Here is a 16,119-nt window from a genome sequence, read left to right as displayed (position 1 = left end):
CCGGGGGGCGGCGCGACGGGGGCAGCGACGATGTACGGTGACGGGGGCGGCGACGACGGCGATAGGGGCGGCGCATGGGCGGCGACGGGGCCGGGGGGTGGCGCGACGGGGGCGGCGCAACGAAGATGAAGAAGATAACTGAAAATTTTCGTAAGTGTGGTTATACAGGGGAGGCCTTTAGTACCGGTTGGAGCCAGGAACCGGTACTAAATGTTAAATTTGGCCAGGCGAAGCGGCGGGACACGACCCCCTTTAGTATCGGTTCGTGGCTCCACCCGGTACTAAAGGCCTCCCTTTAGTACCGGTTTGTGCCACAAACCAGTACTAAAGGGCGTGCGCTCCTGTTCCGCGGTGCTCATTGTTTAGTCCCACCTCGCCGAGCGAAGGGCAGCTGCACTGGTTTATAAACCTAGCCTCGGCTGCTCCTTCGAGCTCCTATATAATGCAGGCCTCTGGACCTAACTTTGTCGCGCTGCCCTGTGAGCCTGCTAGGCCTTATGGGCCTGCATATGCACGCCCAAGGCCGAGCAGGCCCACTGTGCAGCGTGGAAATAATTTTTTTCATATAGTTTTTTTCTTTTGTGGTTTATATATTTTCTTCTATTTATTTGTGAGTAATTTTTTGCTGTATTTAGAGTTTCTTATATTTAATATTAGTGTGTTTTATCATTATATTCATAGTTCATTTTGTACTGCTTTTTATTTTCACAGTGATTTAGTTTTGAAAACAAATCAGTAAATGCATCGAAAATAGCAAATTATGTCAGAAAGGATTGAAAGTTGATGACGTGGATTTGAATTGTGCATCTGAACGCAAAAAAATGTCCGGAGTTGTACTAAGTTATTCAAATATTGAATAGCCGGTGTAACAGACGAGTTTTCGTCTGAAACCCTGATACTTCCTAAAAGATTGTCCAGTTTGTACACGAAATGCATCCAGTTTTTGCCGTAACCCTCTCTACTTTTTTGCACATGCTATGCGGGTGAAATGATGATACATTGCCAAGTTTCAACCTTTTCAGAGTTCATTTTGTACTGCTTTTCACTTTGACGGTGATTTAGCTCTGAAAACAAATTCGTAAATGCATCAAAATAGCAAATTATGTCAGAAAGGGTTGAAAGTTGATGATGTGGATTTGAATTATGCATCTGAACGCACAAAAAGTCTGAAGTTGTACTAAGTTATTAAAATATTGAATAGTCGGTGTAACAGATGAGTTTTCGTCCGAAACCCTGATACTTCTTAAGAGATTGTCCAGTTTGTACACGAAGTGCATCCAGTTTTAGCTGTAACCGTCTATACTTTTTGCACATGCTATGCGGGTGAAATTATGATACCTTGCCAAGTTTCAACCTTTTCAGAGTTCATTTTGTACTGCTTTTCAATTTCACGGTGATTTAGCTTTGAAAATAAACCAGTAAATGCATCGAAAATAACAAATTATGTCAGAAAAGGTTGAAAGTTGATGACGTGGATTTGAATTGTGTATCTGAACATAAAAAAGTCCGGATTGTACTACGTTATTAAAATATTGAATAGCCGGTGTAACAGATGAGTTTTCGTCTGAAACCCTGATACTTCCTAAGAGATTGTCCAGTTCGAACCGGCTCTTGTGTAAACATGTAAAAATATACATAAAATACATTGATCAGTACCGCCTTTCAGCCAAAACACGCTACTGCTATAGAGAAATACATCAAAAATACATTGATCATCAATGATCTTTTTGTGTACAATCTGAATTGTCAATATGAGTCCTCTTCGGTAGAACCGGAGAAGACTCATATTGCGGCCACAAATTTTACACGTATAATTCAATGAAGACCAAGTGGTTATGATAGTTTGAGAAGTAACATATTTAAGGTGGTAAAAACTCTATTAGCGGAGCGAGGTGGGACTTAAAAACCGCTATCAACTAGGAACCTCTAGTACCGGTTTGTGGCACGAACAGGTACTAAAGGTGCCGGTGGGCCCCCAGCCTGACCACAACCTGCAACAACCACTTTAGTACCGGTTCGTGGCTTGAACCGGCACTAAAGGGTCGCCACGAACCGGTACTAATGATCTCCACCCCCCTAGCTGTTTGGAACGACACTAATGATCACATTAGTGCCGGTTTTGTTACAAATCGGGACTAATGTGCTTCACATTAGGCCCTTTTTCTACTAGTGAGAGTGGTATTTGTTGACACGTTACGTCCTTATTTCGTTGGATTGCCTTGATTTTTTTATCCCACTTTTTGATGAGGCATTGATTGGCAACTTTGTAATAACATATAGTAACCTATGTTATATAACTGCTCAACTGCAAAATAGACGCCTTTGCCATCGCTTATCTTGGGCTCTTGTGCACATATATTGCTTATGGAAGCGGACTGCGATCCCACAACTGAGGTCATTCGGCATTGTGATCTGTGACAAGGGAAGCTTGTGTCTTCAGCAGCTACCCTTACTCTGACTAATGCTTGCCTCTCTGTCATTCCTACTTTTACAATGAGATTGTTCATTTTAGCAGAAGGGGTGCATGTGAAATTTAATAAAATGTGTGCTAGATTTTTTCTGGGAAGCGGACGCGAAAAAACGCATATACCATATGATTAGATGGGCTGATCATTGTCGCCCTAAAAACTAGGAATGATTAGACATTTCCAACCCGAGAAAGATGAACTTTGACCTTATTACCGAATGGATCTGGAAGATCTCGCAAAATGATAATGGGCTTTGAGTTAGGATCCTTGCAGCAAAGTACTTCCCGAACTGCTCCTTCTTTGTGTGCAATTGGAAGGGGTCATTGATCTGGAACGGGATTCGGAAATGTAAACAGGTTCTTTTAACTTAAAGGGCGAAATTCACAATTGGGAACGGGAAAGATACAAAATTCTGGCTATCGGCTTGGGTTTCGGAAAAACCTCTTTACGCCTTATACCGAAAAAGGCTTTCGCCCCGCTTTATATTATAAAGCCACCGCACAACAAGCATCCAACAAGGTCCAACACAAACCACGCACACACACACGGAGGTCCACAAGAACAAATAGTACAAGAAAGGTGCAAAGCTGAGGGCACATCACAATAAGCCCAAAACCCAAAACACACATGCCAAAAGGCCGCCAGGCGGACTAGTCAGGCTCAGGAGGAGGAGGCGGCAGCGGGGGAGCCATGCGGAGCGCCATCTAGCGAAGATCGGAGAGGAGGGCGGTGATGATGTCCCGGTCCTGGGGGCGGCTAAGCGGCCGCTAAAGCTGCAGGTAACCACACAGTTTGAAGATTGCGTCAGTCGCACGTCGGAGGGGAACCTTCTGAATAACAAGCTTATTGCGAATGTTCCAAAGCGTCCAGGCTAGAACCCCAACGCAACCATCTAATATGGCGGTAGCGAGTAGGGGAAGCGTTAAGCTTGGCAAGCAGGTCGGGGAAGTTGGTATTACACCACTGTCCCCCCACCGTTTCGCGGAAGCAGGCCCAAAGGAACTGGGCTGAGTGGCACGAGAAAAAGATGTGGTTAGCATCCTCAATCGTGCCACAGATGGGGCACATCCCATCACCCGGGCCATTACGCTTGAGGACTTCAACCCCAAAGGGGAGACGTCCACAGATCCATTGCCACAGGAAGATCCTGATCTTCAGCGGAAGTCGGATGTCCCAAATCTGGCTAAACGGTTCCGGGGCCGTCGAGGGAGCTATGGCGCCGTATAGGGACTTCATGGAGAAACGACCAGAGGGCTCGAGGTGCCAGGAAAGAACATCCCGGTCCTCCACGACGTTCATCAGCATAAGTGCGACGCCTTGGAGGAGGGAGTCCCAGGCGACCACCTCGATGGGGCCAAAGGGGCGCCGGAAGGCGAGACACCCTAAGTCAATAAGGGTCGTCTCTACAAAGACCCGAGGGTCAGCCGCAATGGCAAATAGATCTGGGAGTCGCGCAGCCAGGGGGGAGTCTCCTAGCCAGCGGTCGAACTAGAACAAGGTCGAGGCCCCGGAGCCAACCGAGATGGATGTGCCGATGCATAGTACGGGCAGAAGCTGGATCACGGACTGCCAGAACTGGGATCCACCCGTACGTTGGCAAAAGGCCAGAGGTTGGCCACGGAGGTACTTATTACGGATGATGGTGAGCCAGAGGCCTCCCTCCCCATTGGCAATACGCCACAAACATCGGGTCAGGAGGGCAATGTTCATGCGTCGGGATGACAGGATCCCAAGGCCACCCTGGTCTTTGCGTTTGCAAATGTCGGGCCAGCTCACCATATGGTACTTCTGCCTGTCGCCCTCGCCCGCCCAGAAGAACCTCGACTGGTATTTGGCCACCTCCTGATGGAGGGTCTTATGAAGGCTGTAGAAGCTCATGAGAAACCCGAGAAGGCTGGCAAGCGAGCAGTTGATTACGATCACCCTGGCAGCTTTCGACAGCTAGCGACTGAGGGAGTCTTGGATTGGGGGTGTCCGGATAGCCGGACTATCATCATCTGCCGGACCCCAAGACTATGAAGATACAAGATTGAAGACTTCGTCCCGTGTCCGGATGGGACTTTCCTTGGCGTGGAAGGCAAGCTTGGCGATACGGATATGTAGATCTCCTACCATTGTAACCGACTCTGTGTAACCCTAGCCCTCTCCGGTGTCTATATAAACCGGATGGCTTTAGTCCGTAGGACGAAGGACAATCATACCATAGGCTAGCTTCTAGGGTTTAGTGTTGGAAATATGCCCTAGAGGCAATAATAAATTAGTTATTATTATATTTCCTTGTTCATGATAATCGTTTATTATCCATGCTATAATTGTATTGACAGGAAACTCAGATACATGTGTGGGTACATAGACAACACCATGTCCCTAGTAAGCCTCTAGTTGACTATCTCGTTGATCAATAGATGGTTACGGTTTCCTGACCATGGACATTGGATGTCGTTGATAACGGGATCACATCATTTGGAGAATGATGTGATGGACAAGACCCAATCCTAAGCCTAGCACAAAGATCGTGTAGTTCGTATGCTAAAGCTTTTCTAATGTCAGGTATCTTTTCCTTAGACCATGAGATTGTGCAACTCCCGGATACCGTAGGAATGCTTTGGGTGTACCAAACATCACAACATAACTGGGTGGCTATAAAGGTGCACTACAGGTATCTCCGAAAGTGTCTGTTGGGTTGGCACGAATCGAGACTGGGATTTGTCACTCTTTGTAAATGGAGAGGTATCTCTGGGCCCACTCGGTAGGACATCATCTAATGTGCACAATGTGACCAAGGGGTTGATCACGGGATGATGTGTTACGGAACGAGTAAAGAGACTTGCCGGTAACGAGATTGAACAAGGTATCAGGATACCGACAATCGAATCTCGGGCAAGTACAATACCGCTAGACAAAGGGAATTGTATACGGGATCGATTGAGTCCTTGACATCGTGGTTCATCCGATGAGATCATCGTGGAACATGTGGGAGCCAACATGGGTATCCAGATCCCGCTATTGGTTATTGACCGGAGAACGTCTCGGTCATGTCTGCATGATTCCCGAACCCGCAGGGTCTACACACTTAAGGTTCGATGACGCTAGGGTTATAAAGGAAGTTTGTATGTGGTTACAGAATGTTGTTCGGAGTCCCGGATGAGATCGCGGACATCACGAGGAGTTCCGGAATGGTCCGGAGGTAAAGAATAATATATAGGAAGTGAGGTTTTGGCCACCGGAAGTGTTTTGGGGGTCACCGGTAATGTATCGGGACCACCGGAAGGGTTCCGGGGTCCACCGGGAGGGGCCACCAGCCCCGGAGGCTTGCATGGGCCTAGAGTGGAAAGGGACCAGCCCCAAAGTGGGCTGGTGCACGTCCCACCCTTGCCCAAGGCGCAGCTAGGAGGGGAGAGGGGAAACCCTAGGCGCTGATGGGCCTATAGGCCCACCCTAGGGCGCGCCCCCTCTCTCCCCCTCTTGGCCGCCCCCTCCAAGTCCCATCTAGGGCTGCCGCACCCCTTGGGTGGGAACCCTAGATGGGGACGCAGCCACCTCCCCTCCTCCTATAAATAGTGGGGGTTTTGGGGCTGCCAGGGACACAGAACCTCTCCCTATTGGCGCAGCCCTACCTCTCTTACTCCTCCTCTCCCGCGGTGCTTGGCGAAGCCCTGCAGGATTGCCACGCTCCTCCACCACCACCACGCCGTTGTGCTGCTGCTGGACGGAGTCTTCCTCAACCTCTCCCTCTCTCCTTGCTGGATCAAGGTGTGGGAGACGTCACCGGGTTGTACGTGTGTTGAACGCGGAGGTGCCGTCCGTACGGCACTAGGATCTCCAGTGATTTGGATCACGACGAGTATGACTACTTCAACCCCGTTCTCTTGAACGCTTCCGGTTAGCAATCTACAAGGGTATGTAGATGCACTCTCCTTCCCCTCGTTGCTGGTTTCTCCATAGATAGATCTTGGTGATTCGTAGGAAAATTTTGAATTTCTGCCACGTTCCCCAACAGTGGCATCATGAGCCAGGTCTATGCGTAGTTTCTATGCACGAGTAGAACACAAGTTGTTGTGGGCATTGATTTTGTTCAATATGCTTACCGTTACTAGTCCAATCTTGTTTCGACGGTATTGTGGGATGAAGCGGCCCGGACCGACCTTACACGTACACTTACGTGAGACAGGTTCCACCGACTGACATGCACTTGGTGCATAAGGTGGCTAGCGGGTGCCAGTCTCTCCCACTTTAGTCGGAACGGATTCGATGAAAAGGGTCCTTATGAAGGGTAAATAGCAATTGGCATATCACGTTGTGGTTTTGCGTAGATAAGAAACGTTCTTGCTAGAAACCCATAGCAGCCACGTAAAACATGCAAACAACAATTAGAGGACGTCTAACTTGTTTTTGCAGGGTATGCTATGTGATGTGATATGGCCATGAAGAATGTGATGAATGATATGTGATGTATGAGATTGATCATGTTCTTGTAATAGGAATCACGACTTGCATGTCGATGAGTATGACAACCGGCAGGAGCCATAGGAGTTGTCTTTATTTATTGTATGACCTGCGTGTCATTGAACAACGGCATGTAATTACTTTACTTTATAGCTAACCGGTAGCCATAGTAGTAGAAGTAATAAGTTGGCGAGACAACTTCATGAAGACACGATGATGGAGATCATGATGATGGAGATCATGGTGTCATGCCGGTGACGATGATGATCATGGAGCCCCGAAGATGGAGATCAAAAGGAGCAAAATGATATTGGCCATATCATGTCACTATTTGATTGCATGTGATGTTTATCATGTTTATGCATCTTATTTTCTTAGAACGACGGTAGTAAATAAGATGATCCCTCATTAAAATTTCAAGAAAGTGTTCCACCTAACTGTGCACCATTTCGAAAGTTCGTCGTTTCGAAGCACCACGTGATGATCGGGTGTGATAGATTCTTACGTTCACATACAACGGGTGTAAGCCAGATTTACACACGCGAAACACTTAGGTTAACTTGACGAGCCTAGCATGTACAGACATGGCCTCGGAACACAAGAGACCGAAAGGTCGAGCATGAGTCGTATGGAGGATACGATCAACATGAAGATGTTCACCGATGATGACTAGTCTGTCTCACGTGATGATCGGACACGGCCTAGTTGACTCGGATCATGTAATCACTTAGATGACTAGAGGGATGTCTATCTGAGTGGGAGTTCATGAGATGAACTTAATTATCCTGAACATAGTCAAAAGAACTTTGCAAATTATGTCGTATGCTCGTGCTTTAGTTCCACTGTTTAGATATGTTCCTAGAGAAAATATAGTTGAAAGTTGACAGTAGCGATTATGCGGACAGTAGAAAGCTTATGTCCTTAATGCACCGCTCAGTGTGCTGAACCCCAAACGTTGTCTGTGGATGTTGCGAACATCAGACATACACGTTTTGATAACTACGTGATAGTTCAGTTAAACGGTTTAGAGTTGAGGCACCAAAGACGTTTTTCGAAATGTCGCGGAACATATGAGATGTTTCGAGGGCTGAAATTGGGATTTCAGGCTCGTGCCCACGTCAAGAGGTATAAGACCTCCGACAATTTTCTTAGCCTGTAAACTAACGGAGAAAAGCTCAATCGTTGAGATTGTGCTCAGATTGTCTGAGTGCAGCAATCACTTGAATCGAGTGGGAGTTGATCTTCCAGATGAGATAGTGATGTTTCTCCAAAGTCATTGCCACCAAGCTGCTAGAGCTTCGTGATGAACTATAACATATCAGGGATAGATGATCTTTGAAGTATTCACGATGTTTGACACCGCGAAAGTAGAAATCAAGAAGGAGCATCAATTGTTGATGGTTGGTGAAACCACTAGTTTCAAGAAGGGCAAGGGCAAGAAGGGACACTTCATGAAACGGCAAATCAGTTGCTGCTCCAGTGAAGAGACCCAAGGTTGAACCCAAACCCGAGACTAAGTGCTTCTGTAATAAGGGGAATAGCCACTGGAGCAGAATTACCCTAGATACTTGGTAGATAAGAAGGCTGGCAAGGTCGATAGAAGTATATTGGATATACATTATGTTAATGTGTACTTTACTAGTACTCCTAGTAGCACCAGGGTATTAGATACCGGTTCGGTTGCTAAGTGTTAGTAACTCGAAACAAAAGCTACGGAATAAACGGAGACTAGCTAAAGGTGAGCTGACGATACGTGTTGGAAGTGTTTCCAAGGTTGATGTGATCAAGCATTGCACGCTCCCTCTACCATCGAGATTGGTGTTAAACCTAAATAATTGTTATTTGGTGTTTGCGTTGAGCATAGACATGATTGGATTATGTCTATCGCAATATGGTTATTCATTTAAGGAGAATAATTGTTACTCTATTTTTGAATAATACCTTCAATGGTCTTGCACCTAAAAAGGAATGGTTTATTGAATCTCGATCGTAGTGTTACACATTTTCATGCCAAAAGATATAAGATAGTAATGATAGTACCACTTGCTTGTGGCACTGCCATGTAAGTCATATTGGTGTAAAACGCATGAAGAAGCTCCATGTTGATGGATCTTTGGACTCACTCGTTTTTGAAAAGTTTGAGACATGCAAACCATATCTATTGGTGTATACGCATGAAGAAACTCCATGCAGATGGATCGTTTGGACTCACTTGATTTTGAATCACTTGAGATATGCAAACCATACCACATAGGCAAGATGACTGAAAAGCCTCGTTTTTCAGTAAGATGGAACAAGATAGCAACTTGTTGGAAGTAACACACTTTAATGTGTGCAGTCCAATGAGTGCTGAGGCATACAGTGAATATCGTTATGTTTTACTTCACAGATGATTTAAGTAAATACTGTATATTTTCTTGATGAAACAAAAGTCTGAATTATTGAATGGTTCAAATAATTTCAGAGTGAAGTTGAAGGTCATTGTGACAAGAGGATAAAATGTCTATGATATGATCATAGAGATGGGTATCTGAGTTACGAGCTTTGGCACACAATTAAGACATTGTGGAAATTGTTTCACAATTAATACCGCCTGGAACACCATAGTGTGATGGTGTGTCCGAACACCATAGTTGCACCCTATTGGATATGGTGCGTACCATGATGTCTCTTATCGAATTACCACTGTCATTCATGTGTTAGGCATTAGAGACAACCACACTCACTATAATAGGGCACCACGTAATTCCGTTGAGACGACACCGTTTGAACTGTGGTTTGGAGAAACCTAAGTTGTCGTTTCTTAAAAGTTTGGGGCTGCGACGCTTATGTGAAAAAGTTTCATCGTGATAAGCTCGAACCCAAAACAGATAAATACATCTTCATAGGATACCCAAAATGGTTGTGTATACCTCCTATCTCAGATCCGGAAGCAAAAGTAATTGTTTCTAGAAACGGGTCCTTTCTCGAGGAAAAGTTTCTCTCGAAAGAATTGAGTGGGAGGATGGTGGAGACTTGATGAGGTTATTGAACCGTCACTTCAACTAGTATGTAGAAGGGCACAGGAAGTTGTTCCCGTGGCGCCTACACCAATTGAAGTAGAAGCTTATGATAGTGATCATGAAGTTTCGGATCAAGTCACTACCAAACCTCGTAGGTCGACGAGGATGCGTACTGCTTCAGAGTAATATGTGATCCTGTCTTGGAGGTCATGTTGATAGACAACTATGAACCTACGAGCTATGGAGAAGCAATGGTGGGCCCATATTCCAACAAATGGTTACATGCCATAAAATCCGAGAGAGGATCCATGACTTTGGAAGTAATACTTGATGGTCATAAGGCCGTTGGGTAAAGATGGATTTTAAAAGGAAGACAGACAATGATGGTAAGTATCACCATTAAGAAGGCTCGACTTGTCATTAAAGATGTTTTTCGACAAGTTCAAGGAGTTGACTACGGTGAGGCTTTCTCACTCGTAGCGATGCTAAGAGTCTGTTGGAAAAGGATTAGCAGTTACTGCATTATTTATGAAATCTTGCAGATAGAATGTCAAAACATTGTTTCCTCGACAGTTTTCTTGAGGAAAGGTTGTATGTGATACCACCAGAAGGTTTTGACAATCCTGAAGAACGCTAACAAATATGCAAAACTCCAGCAATCCTTCTAAGGACTGGAGTAAGCATCTCGGAGTTGGAATGTACGCTTTGATGAGATGATCAAAGATTTTGGGTTTATGCAAAAGTTTATAGAAACTTGTATTTGCAAAGAAGTGAGTGGGAGCGCTATAGAATTTCTGATGAGTATATGTTGTTGACATATTGTTGATCAGAAATGATGTAGAATTTCTGGAAAGCATATAGGGTTATTTGAAAAGTGATTTTCAATGGAAAACCTGGATTAGGCTACTTTAACAATAAGCATCAAGATCTATAAGATAGATCAAAATGTTTAATAATACTTTCAAATGAGCACATACCTTGACATGATCTTGAAGGTGTTCAAGATGGATCAGTCAAAGAAGGAGTTCTTGCCTGAGTTGTAAGGTATGAAGTTAAGAGTTAAAGCTCGACTACGGCAGAAAAGAGAGAGAGGATGAAGGTCGTCCCCTATGCTTCAGACGTAGGCTCTATAGTATGCTATGCTGTGTACCGCACCGGAAGTGTGCCTTGCCATGAGTCAGTCAAGGGGTACAAGAATGATCCAGGAACGGATCATTGGACAGCGGTCAAAATTGTCCTTGGAGTAAATAAGGACATGTTTCTCGATTATGGAGGTGATAAAGAGTTCGGCGTAAAGGGTTACGTCGATGCAAGCTTTAACCCCTATCCGAATGACTCCGAGTAGAAAAACGGATACGTATAATGGAGCAACCATTTGGAATAGCTCCAAGTGGAGCGTGGAAGCAGCATTTACAATATGACAGAGATTTGCAAAGTACATACGAATCTGAATGTTGCAGACCCATTGACTAAAACATCTCTCACAAGCAAAACATGATCAAACCCCAGAACTCATTGAGTCTTAATCACATGGTGATGTGAACTAGTTTAGTGACACTAGTAAACTCTTTTGATGTTGGTCACATGGCGATGTGACCTGTGAGTGTTAATCACATGGCGATGTGAACTAGATTATTGACTCTAGTGCAAGTGGGAGACTGTTGGAAATATGCCCTAGAGGCAATAATAAATTAGTTATTATTATATTTCCTTGTTCATGATAATCGTTTATTATCCATGCTATAATTGTATTGACAGGAAACTCAGATACATGTGTGGGTACATAGACAACACCATGTCCCTAGTAAGCCTCTAGTTGACTAGCTCGTTGATCAATAGATGGTTACGGTTTCCTGACCATGGACATTGGTTGTCGTTGATAACGGGATCGCATCATTTGGAGAATGATGTGATGGACAAGACCCAATCCTAAGCCTAGCACAAAGATCGTGTAGTTCATATGCTAAAGCTTTTCTAATGTCAAGTATCTTTTCCTTAGACCATGAGATCGTGCAACTCCGGGATACCGTAGGAATGCTTTGGGTGTACCAAAAGTCACAACGTAACTGGGTGGCTATAAAGGTGCACTACAGGTATCTCCGAAAGTGTCTGTTGGGTTGGCACGAATCAAGACTGGGATTTGTCACTCTGTGTAAACGAAGAGGTATCTCTGGGCCCACTCGGTAGGACATCATCATAATGTGCACAATGTGACCAAGGGGTTGATCACGGGATGATGTGTTACGGAACGAGTAAAGAGACTTGCCGGTAACGAGATTGAACAAGGTATCGGGATACCGATGATCGAATCTCGGGCAAGTACAATACCGCTAGACAAAGGGAATTGTATACGGGATCGATTGAGTCCTTGACATCATGGTTCATCCGATGAGATCATCGTGGAACATGTGGGAGCCAACATGGGTATCCAGATCCCGCTGTTGGTTATTGACCGGAGAACGTCTCGGTCATGTCTGCATGATTCCCGAACCCGTAGGGTCTACACACTTAAGGTTCGATGCCGCTAGGGTTATAAAGGAAGTTTGTATGTGGTTACTGAATGTTGTTCGGAGTCCCGTATGAGATCCCGGACGTCATGAGGAGTTCCATAATGGTCCGGAGGTAAAGAATAATATATAGGAAGTGAGGTTTTGGCCACCGGAAGTGTTTCGGGGGTCACCGGTAATGTATCGGGACCACCGGAAGGGTTCCGGGGTCCACCGGGAGGGCCCACCAGCCCCGGAGGCTTGCATGGGCCTAGACTGGAAAGGGACCAGCCCCAGAGTGGGCTGGTGTGCTTCCCACCCTTGCCCAAGGCGCAGCTAGGAGGGGAGAGGGGAAACCCTAGGCGCTGATGGGCCTATAGGCCGACCCTAGGGCGCGCCCCCTCTCTCCCCCTCTTGGACGCCCCCTCCAAGTCCCATGTAGGGCTGCCGCACCCCTTGGGTGGGAACCCTAGATGGGGGCGCAGCCACCTCCCCTCCTCCTATAAATAGTGGGGGTTTTGGGGCTGCCAGGGACACGAGAACCTCTCCCTATTAGCGCAGCCCTACCTCTCTTACTCCTCCTCTCCCGCGGTGCTTGGCAAAGCCCTGCAGGATTGCCATGCTCCTCCACCACCACCACGCCGTTGTGCTGCTGCTGGACGGAGTCTTCCTCAACCTCTCCCTCTCTCCTTGCTGGATCAAGGCGTGGGAGACGTCACCGGGTTGTACGTGTGTTGAACGCGGAGGTGCCGTCCGTTCGGCACTAGGATCTCCGGTGATTTGGATTACGACGAGTACGACTCCTTCAACCCCGCTCTCTTGAACGCTTCCGCTTAGCAATCTACAAGGCTATGTAGATGCACTCTCCTTCCCCTCGTTGCTGGTTTCTCCATAGATAGATCTTGGTGATTCGTAGGAAAATTTTGAATTTCTGCTATGTTCCCCAACATTTAGCCTTCTTGATCTCGTGGTAGATCTACTCTTGTAATACCCACATCATCAATATCAATCAAGTAGGACGTAGGGTTTTACCTCCATCAAGAGGGCCCGAACCTGGGTAAAACATTGTGTCCCTTGTCTCCTGTCACCATCCGCCTAGACGCACAGTTCGGGACCCCCTACCCGAGACCCGCCGGTTTTGACACCGACATTGGTGCTTTCATTGAGAGTTCCTCTGTGTCATCACCGATAGGCTCGATGGCTTCTTCGATCATCAACAACGACGCAGTCCAGGGTGAGACCTTCCTCCCCGGACAGATCTTCGTATTCGGCGGCTTTGCACTACGGGCCAATTCGCTTGGCCATCTGGAGCATATCGAAAGCTACGCCCCTGGCCGTCAGGTCAGATTTGGAAGTTTGAACTTCACGACTGACATCCGCGGGGACTTGATCTTCGATGGATTCGAGCCACAGCCAAGCGCGCCGCACTGTCACGACGGGCATGACTTAGCTCTGCAGCCGGACAGTAACCTGTAGGCCGCACACGAGTCCGCTCCGATCTTCAATTCGGAGCCGGCTGCGCAGATCGAGGACGGGTGGCTAGACACCGCCTCGGGGGCTGCAACCTCTACGGCCATAGAGCCGAACACTGACCTAGTCCCTCATGAAGCTCGTCACTCCGAGTTGCCGGACTCCTCGTCGAACTCCAAACCTCCCGCGCCCCCTCCAATCGAATCTGATTGGGCGCCGGTCATGGAGTTCACCGCTGCGGACATCTTTCAACACTCACCTTTCGGAGACATCTTGAGTTCGCTAAGGTATCTCTCGTTATCAGGAGACCCCTGGCCGGACTGCGGTCAGGACGGTTGGGATGCATACGACGAAGAAATTCAAAGCCCACCCACCACCCACTTAGTAGCCACTGTCGACGATCTAACCGACATGCTAGACTTCGACTCCGAAGACATCGACGGTATGGACGACGATGCCGGAGACGACCAAGAACCAGCGCCTACTGGGCACTGGAAAGCCACCTCATCATACGACATATACATGGTGGATACATCAAAAGGAAGCGACTACGAGGAATAACGGGACGTGGCGAAGGACAACTCCCCCAACAAACAACCAAAATGGCGACGCAAGCGCCGCCCGAAGTCCCGCCTCGATAACAACGGTACCAATAATGACCCAGCCTTAGAGCAGGGTGAAGCAGTGGACGATGAACATGCCACCAAGCAACCATCCGAACAGCATGGATTGGGCAAGAACCCATCCCGAGTGAAAAAGGCGATCTCACGCCCCACAAACTACCGGAGCATAAGAATCTTCATAAAAGGCTCGTCGCCACTGCAAGAAGTATGAAGAAGCAAAAGCGGAAGCTCAAAACAGCGGAGGACACACTCAGAATGAGATGGAGCAAAATACTCAATACCGCTGATAAATACGGCAATAGTCAACAGGCGAAGAGCTACCCGAAGCACAAGTTGTTGCCCAAATTTGACGAGGAGGCCGTAGAGCCCCCACAGTCAAAAATCAAGAACGCCGCCTGGCCGGATAGACGACCAGATGACAGGCTAAGAGCGGCAAGGGGTGCCGCACACAAGCCGGCATACGATCCACATAAAGATCCTCGCAAAAAAGATGGCCCGGTTAGGTCCATCTATGGGCAAAAAAGAAGACTCCAGGGAGCAATACAACCCGCCGAATATTTGAAGACAACGGCACACCTAAATACAGGGGCGCCGCACACCCACTATGTTTCACCGATGAGGTACTGGACCATGAATTTCCAGCGGGATTCAAACCCGTCAACATAGAGGCATATGACGGAACAACAGACCCCGGAGTCTGGATTGAGGATTATATCCTACACATACATATGGCCAGAGGAGATGATCTCCATGCCATAAAATACCTACCCCTCAAGCTCAAAGGGCCAGCTCGGCATTGGCTCAAAAGCCTCCCAGAAAACACCATTGGAAGTTGGGAAGAGCTCGAGGATGCGTTTCGAGCAAATTTTCAGGGGACTTATGTCCGCCCTCCGGATGCAGACGATTTAAGTCACATAACTCAACAGCCCAGAGAGTCAGCAAGAAAATTCCGGAACAGGTTCCTCACCAAAAAGAACCAAATAGTCGACTGTCCGGACGCCGAAGCCTTAGCAGCCTTTAAGCACAACGTCTGAGACGAATGGCTCGCCAGACACCTCGGCCAGGAAAAACCAAGAACAATGGCCGCACTAACAAGTCTCATGACCCGCTTTTGCACGGGGGAAGACAGCTGGCTGGCTAGATGCAGCACCAGCGACCCGAGTACATCCGAAGTCAGGGATGGAAATGGGAAATCACGACGCAGAAAAGATCAGCGCCGGAATAAGTAAAATGGCCCAAATAGCATGGCGGTCAATGCCAGATTCAAAAGCTCTCGGCCGAAAAATAAAACACTGCCCCTCAAGGACAACAGTGACGAGCTATCCAACCTAAACAAAATTTTGGATAGGATATGTCAAATACATAGTACCCCCGGGAAGCCTGCAAACCATACCCACAGAGATTGTTGGGTCTTCAAGCAGTCCGGCCGACTTAACGCCGAACGCAAGGGGTCCGACACACCAAGCGAAGACGACGAACCCCACAAGCAGCACGCCGGAAAATAGAAGACTTTCCCACTTAAAGTCAAAACAGTGAACTCACTCCATGTGATAACACGGAAACATAGTGCGGCACCTGCTATACCAGGACACCGTCCGCGGAATGGGGATAGACCCTACCGAAA

This window comes from Triticum dicoccoides, chromosome 2B (assembly GCF_002162155.2).
Source record: "Triticum dicoccoides isolate Atlit2015 ecotype Zavitan chromosome 2B, WEW_v2.0, whole genome shotgun sequence".
Classification (NCBI taxonomy): Eukaryota; Viridiplantae; Streptophyta; class Magnoliopsida; order Poales; family Poaceae; genus Triticum; species Triticum dicoccoides.
Note: the sequence above shows the minus strand (reverse complement) of the source record.